Source organism: Typopeltis vanoorti, chromosome 22, assembly GCF_054136105.1.
Source record: "Typopeltis vanoorti isolate ZY-2024b chromosome 22, IOZ_Tvanoo_1.0, whole genome shotgun sequence".
NCBI classification, from domain to species: Eukaryota; Metazoa; Arthropoda; class Arachnida; order Uropygi; family Thelyphonidae; genus Typopeltis; species Typopeltis vanoorti.
The window spans coordinates 80,109,946-80,130,001 of NC_143570.1; the positions used below are offsets into that span (position 1 = coordinate 80,109,946).

The following is a 20,056-nucleotide window of genomic DNA, read 5'->3' on the forward strand; positions in this document are numbered from 1 at the left end:
GTTCGCAACAAATGAACGAATAAATGAAGTTAGACCTTGCGCCTTCTAGTGGTTGTAAAGTAACATTCCAAAATAATGTTTGTTTGCTTATAACCGCAGAAAATAAACAAATTTATATTTTTGAATAATGTTACATTGTTTACAAAACTTTATTTGCGTTTAAATAATATTAATAATAATACATTTATTATTGATCATGAAGAGAATATAAAATAGAATAACAGGTGACCAACTTAGGAGAATACTATTTTGGTCCCATGGTATCAGTTACTGAATGGAAAAGATGTCAGCAATGCATGGAAATATTTGAAAAAATGCTTTAATGAGGCGGTATAGTCCGACCACAAAAGCCGTTGACAGACTGCCAAGAAGAGTCAATTCATGTTGAAGGGGGAGAAAGAAATAAGGCTATGTACGAATTGGTCACCAACACGTAAAATCACGTGCTTTATGCGTAAAATTTTCCAACTGTTATACAACCAAAATAGTTACCACTTTAAAAACTACAATGATCATAAAAGAGAAGTTAATTTTCCAACGTGTAATAATAAACACTCATTCCACAATACGGATTGATTATCCTATTATCGGAATGGATTCTCCTTCTTTTTACAAGCGCAGAAGTGTCGAAGGGTCTCGTATCTGTGGGCGTACTATATCTTAATGTATCTCTTGAGTGTAAAGAATAAATAGGAGTGGAGTGAAACGGATGTTCAACCTTGTTTAAGCAAGAGATTCACAAGTTAAGGTGATATGCAAAGGATACCTTGAGAATAAGAGTGAGAGGAGTTATGAAATATATAAAGCTCAGGTCAGAAAATTAACGAGTATTGTGAGGAAACTAAATCGGAGTTTAAAAAGATTTTGGCTATGTGCAGGCTGAAATAAATCCAAAAGATTTTATCGTTATGCCGCAAGCAAAAAAAAAAAAGAATTAATGTAGAAGAATAACTTTATTGAATGCAGATGGTACTCTACTTTCAAAAGCTAATGAGATTGTTCAGTTAATGAGTGCGCACTTTGCTAAGATATGTCAACCAGATGTATTGCACAGTGCTACTGCTACACTGAATGAAGAGTTAGAGGTTCATCAAAATGAGGTTGAAGAGCTGTTGCATAACCTGGATAAGAATTGTCAACAGAGACAGATAGAATATCACCCGTTTGATAAAGGAATGTTCAGCAGATTTGGATAGGCCTTTCACGTGTTTGTATAACTTGAGTCTCGGCTCAGAAATGATACCACAAGAATGGAAGGAATGTATGATAGTGCCGTTGTACAATGGCTGTGCAAAAACAGATGTATCTAAGTACCAACCTATCGGTACTTCCGGTATGGTAGTGAAGATACTCTGCAAGGAGCAGCATGGGTTTAGTAAAGGAAGATCATGTTTTAGCAATTTACTCATATTTTATAACAATGTGACTGCCGAGTTGGATAAAGAGAATGAATACACTATGATAATGTCGGATTTTTAAGGCATTTGATAGGATACCACACGAAAGGTTGTTGCATAAACTGGAGAATATAAGATTGGAGTATAAACTCTTGACATAGATCAGGGGCTGGTTGACAAAACGATATCAAAAAGTGATATACGGTGAGTTAATTTATATCTGTCAGATTTAAAGTGACTAGTGGTGGTGTACCTCAGGGTTCAATCCTTGGGCCACTGTTGTTCAGTCTATATATTAATGACATTATGGAGGGTCTAAAAGAAAATATACAATTGTTTGCCGATGAAGCGAAGATAGCGGAACAATTAGGGATGATACTACTATCACCCAGCACTTACACAAAGATTTAGATAGGCTGAAAAATTGGGCAAATGACAATGGCTATTAGATTAATTTTAAGAAGTCTAAAGTTATGCACTTTGGCACGATTGAAGACTCTTCTTAACAGAAAAAAAAGGGGTGATACGATAGCAGCCTGTAAACTTTGAACGGATGTTATAAGCACCACCTGATGAAAAGTTTCGTTATATGGAAGAAAGAACACGGGGGTATCCATAGTAGTTAAATTTGTTCACGTCAAGAAAGGGGTAAGAGATATGTTTTTCTCCCACAGAGCACTGAGTGAGTGGAACAGTTTGCCTTTAGAGGTAGTGAGAGCATCTAGTGTGAATGAATTTAAGGAAGTATGACAGCTGGTTTGGGTGATGTACAGCCACCTTCAATGAGCCCTTGACTTCTTGGAGGTCTCAGGTAATAATAATAATAATAATAATATACATCGCGAAAGGTCTATTAAAAGTACGGTACAACCTAAGGATATGTCTAGTTCTTTCAAACAGCACACCGAAAGTCAAAGTACATCATAGTGTCAAGAACAAACAGCCATGGCTCCCACCTTAAAAAGATGTAGGCCCTCCTATCGCCGCGATGACTGCAGCAATTCTACAGGGACATTGTTTCCATAAGCATACGATAGCGATTCATGGGAATTTTGGACTATACTTCCTGTAGCCATATAGTGAGGTCCTGGTCTGTTGTAGGGCTGACGTCCCTTGACCTCACCCAACGCTCCAGTTCATCCCGCAGATGTTTAATATGCTCGGGCTCACCGCTCAAGGGCGGTGACATTCATGTCCACAAACCACACAGTGAGTGGGATAGCCTTATGAAACGATGAGTGTCTTGCTGAAAGAGACAATGGACAGTTCCGTAGAAATGCCACAAAGTAGATAGCATTACATTGTCCAGAACGTTCAGATACCTCTGAGTTCAATGTTAGTGGCACCACAAACAGAGGTCTGAGACCAAACCAGAAAAAGCAGGACTATACCGTCACACGGCCACCTGCTAATTTCATAGTTGGGATTACGTACACTGGCAAGGCACGTTCCCCCGGCATCCGCCACACCTGTCCATCTGCTAGGTAGTGAATGTAGCGTGATTCGCCGCTCCTTAACACAGCTTTCCACGTCCATGTTTCACTGTACACGCCCTTTGCACCACTGAAAACGACGCTTCATGTTAGTTTGAGTAATGTGGGACTTGCATATTGCGGTCCTACCATGGAAACCCATGTTGTGAGCTTCTGTTCTGAATGTTTTTGTGTAGATTCATATTGTAGTCGATGTCCTGAACTTCGCATTCAACGTGTCGGCAGACGAATGTCGATTTTTACATATTATCCTTCGTAGACCCTCCGGGGACGTTCAGTGAGTGTGGTGGGTCCTTCACTGCGGGTAGCACGTGGAGTTTAATCCCTGCTCTTCCATATCAGTATGGTATCACTTTTTGACCTCAGATGGCCCAATTTGTCAACAATTTGCCGAACAGATAGGTCTGCAACATGGCATCCTATCACAATGCCCCTTTCAAACTCCGTTAGTTCCCTTCTCGCTGCCATTTCACCCGGACGGAGTTGCACTGAGTTGGGAGTATCATGTTTCTCAAGTTTATACCGGTCACAAACACGCGATTCGTTACATGGCACGATGCACCTTGCCTATTAGAAAGAGTCAACAGAGTATAAATGACAAAAAACAGGAGCACATCACTTGAGTATAAATAGTGGGATTCCATCAAGACCAATAGCCTTTTGGTATCCAGGTTGTTCAGGTTTCTTTCGATATCTTTCAGACTACAAAAGGCATAAGATGTAGTTTCTGTTAATGAAGGTAAAGTAGAATTACTTTGAAGTATTAAATTATTTCGTGACACCTCAAAGGAATCCAAAGGCTCATCGAGGAAGGGCACCACTTAATCTAGCAACTACACCGAATCACCACTACCATCATCATCTACACCAATGTCATCTACTGCCCACCATCACCACCACGACTATTTTTATCTGTAAACTGCATGTGTTCTGAAGGCCGATTTTTCTGTATCCGGGATGAAAAACCTCTCATTACAACAAGAATCGAACTTTAGGCCTTTTTCAGTTACTCCAAGGAGGCATTAGATAGGGATAGGCGATAAATGAAGGAACAAATGATAAACGAGTAGTAAATATATCCAAGAGAAATGCAATCAGAAGTAAATTTCAATATTTGTGATTTAAACGAAAACAGCAGAATCCTGAAAAGAGGAAATAAAACCTGATTAGATTAGATTCTATATATTCTATTTAATATGCAGAAATATAATGGTATAAAACTTTTGAAGCGTAACCGTTCTGTCACATAATATAGAAGACTGGGCAGCAACGTCATATCCCAGATGATTCGTGTAGACCAGTGTTTCTCAACCTGTGGTCCGTGACGATGGGACAGATGGTCCGCAGGCAGACTTAAATTAATTATATAAATATACATTTTTAATTATCTAAACAAATTAAAATTGAATAAGTAACTAAAGATTATTGAAATCAAATGGAGACTTAAAAAAAAAACAAATATCTTCAGAATGTTCAAAAGCGGAAGCAATAAAAGTATATTGTTGTTCACTTCACTCCTCTTTTATTACTCGTCATTCTGCCACTATTTTAATTTGTAGCGGCAGAATGACGAATAATAAGAGGGGTGACGTGAACAACAATATAGTTTTATTGTTTCTGCCTTCCCTTGCTGTTTTGTCAGATTTGAAGTGAACATGTGTTATCCACATTTCAACCAATGGCTTGTTGTTTGTTGATTTTTATTATTCAAGGTTTCCCTCCTTCAACCAACGCTCAGTATATCTTGAGAAGTGCTAAGTGATACGTGGACAAAGTGTGTCCTGAGTTAACTCCAGTATTATATATTTATATATTTTTCGGAAACGTTTTTTAATAATGGAAAAATGGCTTAAAACTAGGACTTTGAAAAGAAGGGCAAATGAAACAGGTGATGCTAACCCTAATTGTGATACAAGTGTTGTAACGCCGAGTAAATCTGATACTATTAAAGAAGAAGAAACAAGCAGTTCAAAGAAAAAATACAGCAGGAAATATAACAGTTCATATTTGGAATTCAGGTTTACTTGGTGTGGAGATGAAAGTGAACAGAAACCTCAACGTGTTTTGTATTATGAAGTGTTGTCGAATGAGGAGTGCATGAAACTTGCGAAACTCCGACGACATTTAGAAACTAAAACATTGTGTTGTGAAAAATAAGCCAATTGAAGTTTTTCAGCGACGCTTAGGGACATTAAATCATGGGAAAGATATAGTTTCGGCCATGGTTTCCATTAATAGCAAGGCACTGGAAGCATCCTATCTCTTAAGTTTGCGCCTAGCGAAAACAGGGAAATCACATTCTAGCGAGGAAAATTTGCTACTTCCAGCTATAAAAGATGTGATAAAAACGATGTTTGGCAACAAGTTACTAAAAAGATGTTATTGGATTCCTCTTTCAAATGACACTGTCGGTCACAGAACTAATGATATGGCAGTGACGTAGAATATCGGTTAATCAGAAGAGTTAAGTATAACCCTTATTATGCGTTACAAATAGACGAGATTACTGATATTGCAAACGATGCGCAGGTAATATGCTACGTAAGAGATGTGCATGATAACAACATTCATGATGATATTCTGTTTTGTAGAACTTTGCCATCCCAAAAAACTGGAGCAGAAATATTTCACACTCTCAATAATTACATAATACACAAAGGGATCCAGTAGGAAAAATGTATAGGCTTCTGTTCAGATGGAGCTCGCGCCCTTACAGGTAGGCAGGCATAGTGGGGTTGTTTCTAGGTCAAGGAAGTAGCTCCTGATATGAATTGGGTACATTGTTTCATACATAGGGAAGCGTTAACCTTCAAAGGAATGCCACCAGAATTTAAAACTGTGCTAGCTTTACAGCGTTATATAGCTCGACCGTTACATAACAGGTTATTTTCAGTACTCTGCGATGAAATGCATAGTGAAAATATACAACTTTTGCTTCATTCTGAAATTCGCTGGCTTTCCAGGGGCAAAGTACTAACAATGTTATTTCAATTAAGGCAGAAGTTTTATTATTTGTAAATGAATGTAATTCTGATTTTGCATCATTCCTTGTTGACGAAGCATGGTTATCAACACTGTCCTATCTTTCAGACATTTGTTCGAAATTAAATGAACTAAATCTCTTCCTTCAGCGAAATTTTTTAACTGTTATTGATGCCTACGAGAAAATAAAGGCATTCAAGAAAAAACTGGTTTTATGGATTAATTATGTAAAAGACAGACAATCTGCACCTGTTCCAACATTGGAATCCGTTTTAGTGGAAAATGGTATTTTTATTTATTCTGAGTTTCTGGAAAGGGTTTGTGACCACCTCAAAAATCTGAAATGGAATTGTCAAACACATTTTCTGAATAACTTTTATAAGAAATTTCTGTGGGTTCGCGATCCATTTCAGGCTTACAGTCACGAGAATGACCATTCTTTACTTACCGAAAAAAGAACAGTTAATTGAGCTTTCAAGTGACAGTAGGCTTAAAAGGCAATTCCGTGATCTTGGTTTGACTCGATTTTGGATCTCGCCTTCAGTGAAAAGTCAATTTCCTGAATTATCTGAAGAAGCATTCATTTACAAATAACTTAGTGGTCCATAGAATTGTTTCCAGCATTTTACTGGTCCTTGGCCTTAGAAAGGTTGAAAAACGCTGATGTAGACCATCATACTAATTGTAATTAATTTTACTCGTGCAAAACATGGAAATGAGTCCATAATGATTATGCATTGATATTTTTCAAATGTAATCAAAATTTCTTTATTAGATTTGTTAATAACAAAAAAAGCAGCTTCCTTTCTCAATCATGTGATTGTATTGGAGGGATTTCGACGTACTACTTGCAGGGGATTTGATTAATTTTCACTATATAATAATGTAATTATAATAAATCTGACTCTATACTATTATTCTGCATGTTATTAGAAAATTTGTTAATTTAAAAAAAAGGTAGCAAAACTTAAATTAACAAATTTTAATGTTAAAAACATATTCGCATATTATAGATTAAGTACTTTCTGAAAGTATCAACATTTAAAATAAATAACTGGATGTTTTCATGAAGAAATACCTACAAACAACTGAACAATTAATAAATAGGAAAACACAACAATATCGTCACGTGAATCATTGCAAAAGTAGTGAACGGTATGAAAAGTTGCACGATCAGTTCTGGTGATCTTGGCAGTAGAAGCAAGAATAATGTTTCAGAGACACCACTGTAGATGATTAAACAGACTCCAGTGAGGCTGCAAGATTAAACGGAAAATCATCTCCTTCCCAGGAAAGATAAAATAAATTCCGGTAACTATTAATGTTTTTCTGTCCGCTACAGCTAAACTAATTCCATCGTTTCGCACAAACTGTTTTCCCGCACCGAATTCTTTAACAGTCTGCTAGGGAAAACGATTTTACGTTGAAGTAAATGACGCATTCCAGGGAAGGGAGGAATGCTTACAGAATTCACTCGGTGGATTCTTTTTCTTCAGCATAGATGCGATTTTCACATACGAGTTCTGATAATCGTATTATAAAAGAAAAAGATAATTCTTTCTTTTATTTTGTTCGGATAAAAGGCCATTTTCTGAGAAGAAGATTCCACACATTCGGCAATTTTTTTTTTCGGTAATTTTCGTTTATGGAATTATTTTGGTCCTGGATTTAAAGAAAATGCAATACCATTGTTACTGCTAAGCTTTTTTTTTAAGTTGAATCGTTTCAAACCTGAAACGTTCATAAGTATTTTCTGTTATGCATCGAGTAAAAAAGGGTGTGTAGTTTTCGATTTCCGCGATGCCCTTCAATTAGAAAACTTGATTCAAATCCCTTCTAAGAGTCGAAGAATCTCCTAGAAGGGATTTGAAAAATCCCTTCTAGGAGATTGACCTTCACTTGAAAAGTCCTTTATCAGGACTTTTCAGGTGAAGGTGAGTTATCCGGTCTCATACGAATGAACTTCGAGTTTGGTAGAATTATGAAAAACGACTCTTACTACTGTAATATATGTATCCTCAAGAAGGTTCACACAGACTGCAGCTGTGCAGATGAAAGTGTGGATATCTTTTTAATAATGCCAGGTGTAAGTTTTTTCGCTTAGAAAAAATGAGATGGAATGCAGTGCAGTATACCCCCATTGTTAAAAATGCATTGTAAGGTGTAAAAAAAGCAGAGGATTTGGTGATGATGGTAGATAAAGTTTGAAATTCAGGGAAGGAACACAGCAAAAATAGTTAAAGGAATAGTTAAAAAAATTGTTAAAGGAAAAAAATTCTGGAATAATGAACGAGGGAGAGATAGCGATAAAGAAGTGGCGTGCTATATTGGAAAGAATTTAAAGGCAAACAAATAAGATGATTTTAGAAGTGTAGAATATTAACGATGAGGAGGTTAAGAGATTTACAAAATTTATCATATAGCAGAGAAGGATGGATACTGTAAAGATGGAGGGATGCGAGACCCTTCGACACTTCTGCGCACGTCAGAAGAAGGAGAATCCATTCCGATATTAGGGTAATAAATCCGTCTTGTGGGATGAGTTGTTTATTATTACACGTCGGAAAATTAACTTTTCTTTTATGAATATTGTAGTTTTTAAAGTGGTAACTATTTTGCTTGTATAACAGTTGGAAAATGTTACGTATAAAGTAGGTGATTTTGCGTGTTGGTAACGAATTCGTACATCCTTGATTTCTTTCTTCTCTTCAGCATGAATTGACTATTCTTGGCAATCTGCCGGCCCCGGTTCTATGAACTGTGGGCGTACAACATGAGAGACATTGAGTTAGTGATAGGAGTTCGTAGAGTAGTTTTCAATACTGTATATTGTTAGTAAAAAAAAAGGCTATTTATGCAATTGAACTAAGAGGTTAGCAAGAGAATGGGGAGAAAATTTTTCCAGTGACGAATAGTAATTAAGTGAATGAACTATCTTGCTAAGGTGAGTGGGTTATATAATATTAGATTATAAGCATTAAGTGCATATAAATTGATATGATGTAAACAAGCTGGTATTATTTACAGAGAAGGTCTCTTGCGATGAGTCATGAACAATAATGCCAATATAATACAACGATAATATTTTTTTCCATCTTGACGTACAAGTTTCCTTTTTTGTTTAAAGTCAAATATATAGTTTATGCTGCTTACTTAGACTATTCTAATTTATATTATATTGTAATTTTCAGGGTCATGCTAACATAGTTATTTATTTATTTAGCATATGGCATAATAAAGACACATGCCATCAGAATATATAAATTCATATTTGTGCAGATAATAAAAATGAAACAAGTAATGCACATATACAAATATCAGGTAAAAAAGTGTAAAATTTTAAGTCTAGTTCAGATAGCCAATCAGGAGCTGAAGGATCTGCCTCAAAAAGTCTCTCAGGTAACCAGGGTAGGCTCTTATGCTGCAGTTCTCCACAATGTGCCGGATGGTTTGATTTATGGCCCCACAGTCACATTGGGGTGTTGGTGATCTTCCCCACTTGTATAAGCTGTCTGCACAGATACCATGTCCTGTGCGTATCCTATTTAAGCTTTTCCATAGATGATGTGGAAGCTCAATCCCTTTTGGATTTTAGTTGGGAAGGATATACTTGCTTAAATCTGGTGGCGATTTTTCTTTCCAAGTTTCTAGCCATCTTGAATTAACATTGAAAGTGCTATTTACTAGTTCTTCAGTCAGTATTAGTGAGGCTGTCGGGATTTAAAGCGACAGCCTCCACTAATACTGACTACAGGGGATTGCTGTTTATTTATTCTTTTACTAGAGCATTTTGTCTCTGTGTAAGTTCGGTGGTGCAACATTGCTCAAAGTTGGAAGCCAGTAGAGGGGGGTGTGGATTTGACACAATCTGTTATTGTACTCATCGCTGCATTTATTTGTGTGTCGCTTTTCTTGATATGAGGACTGTTTAGCCATACTGGTGAACAATATTCTGCCGCAGAGTAGACTAAGGTCAACGTAGAGTATCGCAGTGTAATAGCAGAAGAATCCCATGTAGAACCACACAATTTTTGTATGATGTTATTACGGGTTCTGATCTTTAAAGAGAGATTCTCTAGATGTCTTTTGAAAGATAGTGTTCTGTCCAGGGTAACACCCAGATATTTAGGGAAATCTTGGTGCTGCAGCATAAAAAAAAAAAAAATCAGCTATCGCCTTTTTATTCCCGTATACGGGAGTAGGCGAGGCCATTTAGCCCTATCTAACTTTTGGAGACAGTGGGCAGTTCAATCTCCACTGGTACCCAATCAGATATAGATTGCCCAAGGCTATCACTAATTAAGCGGTACGCAGTGAAGAGAGACGGCTCAAATGTGCCGCCATCTCGTGGTCCCTAACCCTAACACAATATATTTAATGTCTGAAAATAATGTGGGTTCTATGGTCGATTTTCTTGAGTTTACAGGACGAAAAACCCGAGTTTCCGGGAGAAAAAACTCGCTTGCCCGTGCCAGAGATCGACTAACTCGGGAACCGGTCGAAAAAAGGCTTAGAAAAATTTCCTCTAGTCGCCGACTAGACTCGAAACCAAGTCTTCTTCGTGCGGCCAAGCGCCGTGGTGTGCAAACGCTACATCCACTGAGCTACGCAGGCTCCTTTAACAACTTTAACAACACAGTGCTGCAGCATTGTGTTGTTAAAGTTGACCTGAAGTTTCCTTTTAGCCAATTTGGTGTTTAGGTGAAAAGAGCTAACCTCGGTCTTATTGAGGTTTGGTGTTAGTCTCCGTTTATGAAAGTATTCCCCAATGGTTCTAAGGTCATTTATGGGAATATATTCTGTTAATTCAATGCTTTTGTGTTGTTGGATGGCGAGGGCTATGTCATCAGCATAAGCAAATTTTTTGAACTAGTTGTAGGTAGATCAGATGTATATAAGTTGAATAAAATTGGTGCTAATACTGATCCCTGTGGGAGCCCATTGTTCAACTTTCCCAGTGTGCTCATTTTGTTTTCCCAGTACCACATGGAAGAACCTGTCAGAAAGCATGTTACCAATAAGTTTTATGATGGATTGGCATGATATGACCTGTATCAGCTTGTAAAGCATCGCCTCTTTCCATACCGTGTCGTATGCAGCAGTAAGGTCAACAAACACAACAGAGGTTTTCAAACATCTCTGGAAGCCTACTTCTATATGGGTAGTAAGGCTTAGTACTTGGTCGTACAACTACTTTGAGTTCTAAATCCCGTTTGCTCAACAGGGATAACTTCAGATATTTTTGGCCCAATTCTGTTAAGGATGAGTCTCTCGAGGACCTTATAACAGCAACTATGGAGCAATTGGGCGATAGCTTTCTACTTGATTTTGAGGCTTGCTGGGTTTTAATATGGCTATTATTTTGGTTCTCTTAAAGGCTGTTGGAAGGTTTCCAGTCTTTAAAATAAGAGAAAAGAATCGTGATAGCCACTGACAAGCATTTTTTCCACAGTTTACCAAGAATTCAAGGTAAACACCATCAAATCCTGGTGTTTTTCCAGTTTTTACCTCCTTGAAGGCCTCAGTTATTTCGTCTGTGGTAAATTCTCTTGAAAATTGAGAATTGCCATCTGCACTTTGTCTTAAGTTTTTGAGTGTTCGTTTAACTTCCTGTGTGTGTTGATGATCTAGAGGGGCTTTAGACAGCGAGGTTATTCTACAGACGATTTGATCTAGAGTCACCAAAGGATCTTTACGAGTGATTGGGTTACTTCCATCTAACTTCTTTAATAGGCTCCATACTTTTCTACTTGATTTTTTAAAGCCTAAGTCCCCTGTAGTTTTCATCCATTTTTCTCTGCGCTCATTATCAAGCTTCTGGAGTAATTTGTCAGCTATGTCACAGTCACAAGATTCTAAGTAGACTTGGTATAGCTCTTCGCAGTCTTTATTCCAGCCAGGTATGTATTCCTTTCTGAAACCGCTTGGAATATACTTCTTCGCTGTTGATATGACTGCTCCAATAAATCTGTTGTAGTTTTCACTCACAGGAGGTATCCATCTTACTATTTTATCCACTTCTTGTGAAAAATCCTGCCAGTTCTCATTTCTAAAATTCCATCTTGGTCGTGGAATAATCCGTATTATTGCTATTTGTATTCCTACTTCTACCAATACTGGGCGATGTTGGCTGTGTGGAAAATCTTCAAGGACTTGTCTTGTTGTGTTTATCGGTTGATTTTGCAAATTTTGGGTAACAAAGCAGAGATCTGGGTTGTATTCCCTCTTCCATGCTGCAGCCTTAAAGATTACTTTGTCCTTTGCATCAAATATTAAGCAAAGATTGTTTTGATCAACCCAGTTTGTTAATGCTTCACCATTTTCATCATTAGTATTGTAATTCCATATGGTGTGATGGCTGTTAAAATCTCCCATGTAAATAGTAGGATGTGGAAATATGGGAATTACTTCAGGTGGCCATTCTACCAGGGGAGGCTTATAGATGTTAATCACTGTGAGATCTTCAAATTTGGCTATGATAGTGTGTATATTCTGATTAATATTTGCTGATATTAAGTGGGCATTCTCTATATTATTTATATAAGTTGCACAGCCATGAGCTTGGTGATGTGTAGCTCCTAGTATATCTAACATATTCAGAATATTATTTTTAATAGCAGTACAACTGCAGAGGTTTTAATAATGGAAGTCTCAATTCCATAGTACAGTCATGAAGGTCTCCAATATTAATTGTGTTAGCATTTGCAAAATCTACCGATAAACACAACAAGACAAGTCCTTGAAGATTTTCCACACAGCCAACATCGCTCAGTATTGGTAGAAGTAGGAATACAAATACCAATAATACGGATTATTCCACGACCAAGATGGAATTTTAGAAAAGCGAACTGGCAGGATTTTTCACAAGAACTGGATAAAATAGTAAGATGAATACCTCCTGTGAGTGAAATGCTAACACAATTAATATTGGAGACTTTCATGACTGTACAATGGAATTGAGACGTCCATAATTAAAACCTTTGCAGTTGTACTACTATTAAAAATAATATTCTGAAGTAGGCAAAATATCAACGTTTTATTTACTGCAAACAGAACATTCCCGCTTTTTTTGTTGTTTGTATTAGTTGAAGAATGCAGTTTCATCGTCTGCTGGCAACGAGCCAAATATGCGTCTTTGAGAAAGTATATCATATAGTGTAAATGTTTCGTTTATAATTCAAAGCGAATCCTGGTCACACAAAGTGCGGTTCTTCGTCATATAGTTGAAGGAACTGGTTGGTATATAAAAGTTGACATAGAATCAAAATCTGAGTGCATTAAACTAGGTTAAACTAAAGGAAAGGAAGGAAAGGTATTTAATTTTCTTTATATGTGAATGCATTTGCTGTCTGGTTATTTGTGAATATGAGATAATTATAACACTAGGCATTAGGTAAGTATGTATTATTTTAAAAACATACTTAAATTAAATAATTTAATATGTATAAATAAATATAAAATGTACTAAATACTTAAAAGTAATACACTATACATAACAATTGCAATGTATTAGCTAATTGCTATATGCAGAAGGTATGATATATATTTTTAAGTGTTTATAAAGTATTATTAATAGTACTCACAGTATTATTAACGGTATATATATATATATATATATATATATATATATATATATATATATATATATATATATATATATATATATATAGATATATAGATATATATATATATATATATATATATATATAATATATATTCTTTTTTTTTTATAAATATACATTTCACGGATAGATTTTTATTATTATTATGCAAGCCATTTAGAAGTTAGCACATTACAGTCTGTTCGAAAAGTTCAGTGTTCAGTGCTAAATGAATAATATAAATATAAACGCAACTATGATAATGGTGATTATGAGGATTAGTTGATAATATTTTTTTTTCAAATGAAATAACCCTAAAGTGTTATTTGATTTGAAAAAAAAAAAAAAACTCAAATAACACTTTACCTGTCAAATAACATACATACATACATACATACATATATATATATAGAACTCAATTTAGGAAAATAATATTACAATTTCGCACGTGTTTTTCAGTTCAGATTCCAGTTCATATTATTATTATTATTATTATTATTATTATTATTAAGGTACATGTCACAGTCGGATTAAGTATTAAGGTACATTGTCACAGTCGGATTAAGTATTAAGGTACATTGTCACAGTCGGAGTATACAAGTAAAACACGGTGTACCTCAAGGTGCCATATTATCACCCGCTCTATTCAACATATACATTAACGATGTTCATAACATATCCATAAGAAGTCAAATATTTCAATACGCAGATGACACTGCACTACTAGCAATCCACACAGACATTAACACAGCTCTCTGCAAAGCACAACAAGACCTAAATGAAATCACGACATACTTCCACCAAAACGCAATTCTAATCAACGGCACCAAAACACAGATGTTGATAATACACAACCCAAGAATCATACGCTATCACTATCGATACATATCACACATACTGCTGCATCAACAATAAAAAATACCTGCCAATATTCCGAAATCAAACCTGTAACACACGCAAAATACCTCGGTCTCTATATAGATTCCCACATTAAATGGACAAAACATAGAGAATACCTACACACCAAACTCCGGATCATCGCAGTAAAACTCTTCCAAGTTAAAGACATTACTCCACCCAACATAAAAAAACTTTTATATCACGGTATATCTGCGAATCCCTACTCAGATACGGAATAACAGTCTATGCAAATACAACAAACAGCCACCTAACAAAATTAGAAACACTACACAGGAAAATCGTGTCGACAGTGATCTACAAGGAATTACTTCTACATCACCTATCGAAACAACAGAGACACATATCGTATAACACGACCTACAACAACTCTCTACATCCCCACACCCTTCAACTCATACGGTTCTTTTATGAGATTACATCACATACCCACACAACTCAACAACCTACCAAGAAAGTTAAAACACGTAGATAACTACAGAACATTAAAAAACGAACTCTGGAAAATATACCAACAAAGTTAAGAAACCATTAACACTAATATACTCATCACAAATCACTAGCATCCAATGACAACATCCCATACATAAATAGTAGCAACAACACAAATAGTGAAGGCTAAATCCCACTCTCTTCATAAAAGCAAACCCAAGCTTCGAAGTAGGTGGGATTTACTTGCCTCACTCATTTACAAGCAATCCTTATAAACAAATGCAGTAATTTGTATGTATAATCACTGTTTCTCAAACTTTAAAAAAAATAATAAATAAATAATAAACAAAAAAATAAAAAATTATACAAAAAATTCTGTTTAATCTTCATTGTTAATATTAGAAGAACATGTGCTGTAAATACATAATATAAAGGCAAAAAAGTATTATTAAATATTTTAATTGAAACCAAATGTAGGAATTGCAGCACTTAGTGCTGAACTCTGTAAAATTATAAGGTGCAATGTCACACAAGATGTTTATTGTATGTATAAATATTTTAGCAATCAATAAAAAAAAATTATTACGCGACACCTCCAGGGAGTCCTAGGACTCATCGCGGGAGGCCACTCTACTCTACCTCGCTACATACATCTCACTCTCTCCACTACTACTTAATTCTCTACGACACTACTACTCCCATCAACGCCATCTACCGCCCAGCATCACCATCAACAGTATTTTGTATTTGTAAATTGCGTGTGTTCTGAAGGCCGATTTGCCTGTAAGCAAATCGGCCTTCAATTGAATGAAAAACCCGAGTTTCAGGAGGAAAAAAAACCTGCTACCTCCATATGAGATCGGCTAACTCACCTTCGATTGAAAAAGCCCATATGAGAATTCCCCTCGTCACGACGGGAATCGAACCCAGGTCATACTTTAACATAATACATATCATATACACATCATACTTTAACAGTGTGCAGTTATATATAGTAGTGCAATTCATATAATATGAATGCAATATTATTATAACTATCACACTAACACTTTACAATTAGCGTTCACAGTTACACTGGGTAGATAACATGATTACCAGTGTCAGTTTATATATAGAGTTAACCCTTGAACAAAGCGGGGATTAGGGGCACCGACCCCCGCTCTATTCGAAAACCGCGTATAACTTTTGACTCTACCAAAAACTTTACTAATAGCCTACTGGTGGCCGGATGTCTTACCGGTAACATAAACAGGCGATTAACACATATTTTGTATGGTATGTAAGTATTATATACTGTATTCTTACAATAAAGTAAGCTAGAGAAAAGAAAGTGTTATTAAAGTTATTAAAGTGTTATTAAAGAAAATCATAAGGAAGTGGAAATATGTTTACAGTAGTGTACTGTATTTATGGATACCGTAAGTTTACGTCATTTGTTTACAAGATGAATCGCATGTCTGTCACTATCTACATCAATATTGTCTTAATAAACACTGTAGTGCTATGCGTATTACCTGTGGCATCTCGTGGCTTGAAATCGTGGAGGTGCTGCAACTTTCGAAATATGCATACACACTGTAAGTACAGTGTATACATGTTTGGAAAAAATATCAAAATTATGGTAAAAATTAAAAAATAAAATAAAATAAACGTGAAAAATATTGCTTATTATCGATAAAATTATATAGTTTGGTATATAATTCAAAATTACTTAAAAATTACTATAACAGATGTTATGTCTTTGATTGTAATGTCCAAATATTTAAAGAGACGGAGTAAACACGATAAGCACTACGAACACTCTACTACTGGACAAACTGCATATAAACAACATTGGAACTGCGCGACGGACAGTGCCGCATTACGCTAATAGCTCGCATCTCACTATGACGTACATATGCTTGCGCGCGTAACAATATGACACTGTGGTAAACACAGTGCTGCTAGCATCCTCGCACTCCTAAGTGCTACAAGATGAATTTTTATTATTTTTTTTTACAAAATAAGAGAATTGTATAAGATTGTTGATTATAAAATTAAACATTACAAGCAAATATAAATAGATGAATAAATATATTTATATATCGAGAAAAATTGGGGGTACTGCAGTTCCGCAGTGCCTATGCACGAGTCGCCCCTGTTATAACAATTATTCATGCATTGATAACGAAGAAGAAGCAATAGGATTGCTTCATGGTAGTATTTAAGTAGTGCAATCGATACGATTGCTTCGCTTATACGAGTATACTAATTGAATGAATCGTTATAAGATTTTTATTTTATTCTAATTAATTAATTTAATTAATTAACAGTTAATTGCATGCAGTTATGATTTAATACTGCATCTTTACGTTTGTTTACATTTATCTCGACTGCAAATGCCCATGTACAGTCTGTAAGTGTTTGTGTGCCTAAGTTTTGATATATTTAACTTTTTATAATATCATTTACTACCATATAGTATACACAATAGAACTGTGTATATTTTATGGATTAGTATATACTAGTATCTACATATATTATATTCATTCATGACATTCCTAACTTTTTCTTAATTTTTTAGATATTTCTAATCTACGCGTTCGTCTGCAAGTTTTTTTAAATTGTCGTAAATTTGCAAAAATATTTTCCAATATATTTATTAAAAAACCGCATATAAATGGAAACGCACAGTTCAAACCTGCGTTCTTCAAAAAAGGTCAATATATATATATATATATATATATATATATATATATATATATATATATATATATATATATATATATATATATATATATATATTTAAACATAGATTTAATGACTAAAAACCTATTTTCGGTTTAATTTTTAGTCATTAAATCTATGTTTTTAAAATGTATCACAACAACCGAGTAAAAGCCGATTATCACATATATATATATAAAGTTCATTTTTAGATAAATAGTTATAAAGAATAACTAATAGATGCTGGGTAAGACAGATATTATGAGATATACAAAGATAATGAAGTGTATGTAACTAGAGGTGAAACATTGTCGTAGGTTACTTTTAAAATAATAATAATAATAATAATAATAATAATAATAATAATAATAATAATAATAATAATAAACTTACACACTTTTGAATAAGAGGAATTATGAACTGCGCATAAGGCCAAGTATATACGTATTTAACGAAAACCTTAGTTTCTTTAATGCGATATATTAAAATGATTGCCAATTTTAACATAGTTCCAGGTTGTTGGTGAAACATAAGCTATAAATTTAAGTGGACATTAAATTCATCATCATCATCATCATACGTATCAAGGATTTAGGCCTAGTATGGCCTGTTCCGGCCTTAGAAGTCATCGTTGAATCGTTTAAGAGGACGTCCTGGTTTTCTTTTTCCTAATGGCTTGTACTTTAAGGCTTGTGGACATTAAATTATTGTTCCAAAATACGAGTTTTAAAGTACGATAAAGGAAGGAGTTTTGGGATTAGAATGTCGTCATTTCAAAATGCAAATATTTTCGAAACGACATTGCCTGACAATTAAGTAACATAAATATTTGTTGACTTGGTCGTTTTTTTTATTTTTATTTTTATTTATTTATTTTTTTTTTTTTTTATCCCATGGTATTATTATACCAGATCATAGAGGTCAAGCTCGTGTATTTTATACCGCACCTTTTCTGGGTTGTTATAGAGTTCACATTTGGAAATATTCATACAGTTTAGCAAATGCATTGGTGATGCTTCCTCGATGTTACAGATTTTGCAAATGGGGAAGACTTGTGCCATTGCTAAACTTGATTGGTCTTGTGTTGCCGGTCTTGAGGCGAGAGACAACATCAAGTGATACCACAGATTGAAATCTGTGGTATCACTTGATGTTGCTACTTTATCTGCAGTTTCGTTTCCCTTTAATCTTACATGGGATGGGATCTATTGGAAGATTATTTCGGAATCCTTTTGTAGTTTGTTTATGTTTTTTGCTATGTCTCTAAGTATTTCTTGATGGCTAGTGTAGCAGTTCTTAATAGCTTGAAGGGCTGCTAAGGAATCTGTGAAAAATATAAACTCCTTCGGGTTTTGTTTATCTAAATACTGCAGTGTTGTGTTAATGGCTATTAATTCTGCATGGCACGCGTTGCATCCAATACTGTTAGTTGTTTTTAGTTCTATATTATGAGAGCCATAGATGAGTACGCCACTCCCAGAATTGCCATTTGGATTTTTGGAGCCATCTCTGTAGATCTTTATTGAGTCAGGTCCATATTCCATTATTTTTGAAAGGGCTAATGATCTCAAGATTTCAGGGTTTTCTAGGCTTTTTTTCTCATGTTTCCCTATTTCAGAGTTGATAACTATATTTTTCCTGTCTTGATTTGGAGGAAATGCTGGGTAGTCGGCTATTTTATTTGAACAATCCAAGGGAATTTTATTTTCTATGATTTCATGCATTGTTGATTTTTTCTTTATTCTGTTTGTTGGTTTCCAGTTTTTAAAAAGTTCACTTGTTCTATGATGTGCAAGGTTGGCTCTTTTTTCTACAAATTTGATAAGATTTTCTTGCCACCTAATTTTTAAAGGAACAAGGTTGGATTCGAATTCAGGTATTTTTCCAGCATTTGCTGCATGATTTTAGCTACATTTTTCTGAATTTTTATAAGCTTGTATAAACTGGTTTGTGATGTTTGCATTCAGATTGGCGAAGCATATTCCATTATGGGACGAATAATAGAGGTATATGTGACTTTTAAGGTTTTAGCATCGGCTCCCCACTCTTTAACTGAGATACTTTTCATGATATTTAGTCTTCTTTTTGCTCTGACTGCAACATTGTTGATATGTTTATTGAAGCTTATCGATGGATCCAGAGTAACTCCAAGGTATTTGGGGTTTTCATTAAATGTAATTAGTTGACTGTTTCGCTTAATCTTTGGTCTCTACTTTCTGAGGTGGTTATTAACTCACTATGTTACTAAATTAGAAACACAGATTTCTAATTTAGTAGGGTTAATTTTGATTTTTTATCTAAGTCATTTAAGTAGATGGAAAAAAGGAGTAGGCTCAAAATGTTACCTTGAGGGAGTCCCTGTCTTATTTTCACTTTCTTGGAAAAGGTATTATTTATTTTAACTCGAATTGTTCTATTTCTTAGAAAGTCAAAGATCCAGTTAAAAACTTTCCTTTCTATTCCAATATGACAAAGTTTGGAAAAGAGTTTCTGCCTCCACACCTTGTCAAAGGCATTGCTAAAATCT

The 20,056-nt window shown here is 35.0% G+C and overlaps 1 protein-coding gene across 2 annotated transcripts in view; it reads left to right on the forward strand.

Annotated features, from left to right (window-relative positions):
* The first annotated feature begins 7,038 nt into the window (after positions 1-7,038).
* Positions 7,039-20,056, forward strand: part of Pka-C3 (Protein kinase, cAMP-dependent, catalytic subunit 3) — a 167,606-nt gene continuing 154,588 nt past the window's right edge. The window contains exon 1 of one of the 2 annotated variants that reach the window (XM_090411889.1): positions 7,039-7,183. The gene's annotated coding sequence lies outside the window, so the exon portion shown is untranslated. The remainder of the gene's footprint in view (positions 7,184-20,056) is intronic. The other variant, XM_090411888.1, reaches the window with a different exon arrangement.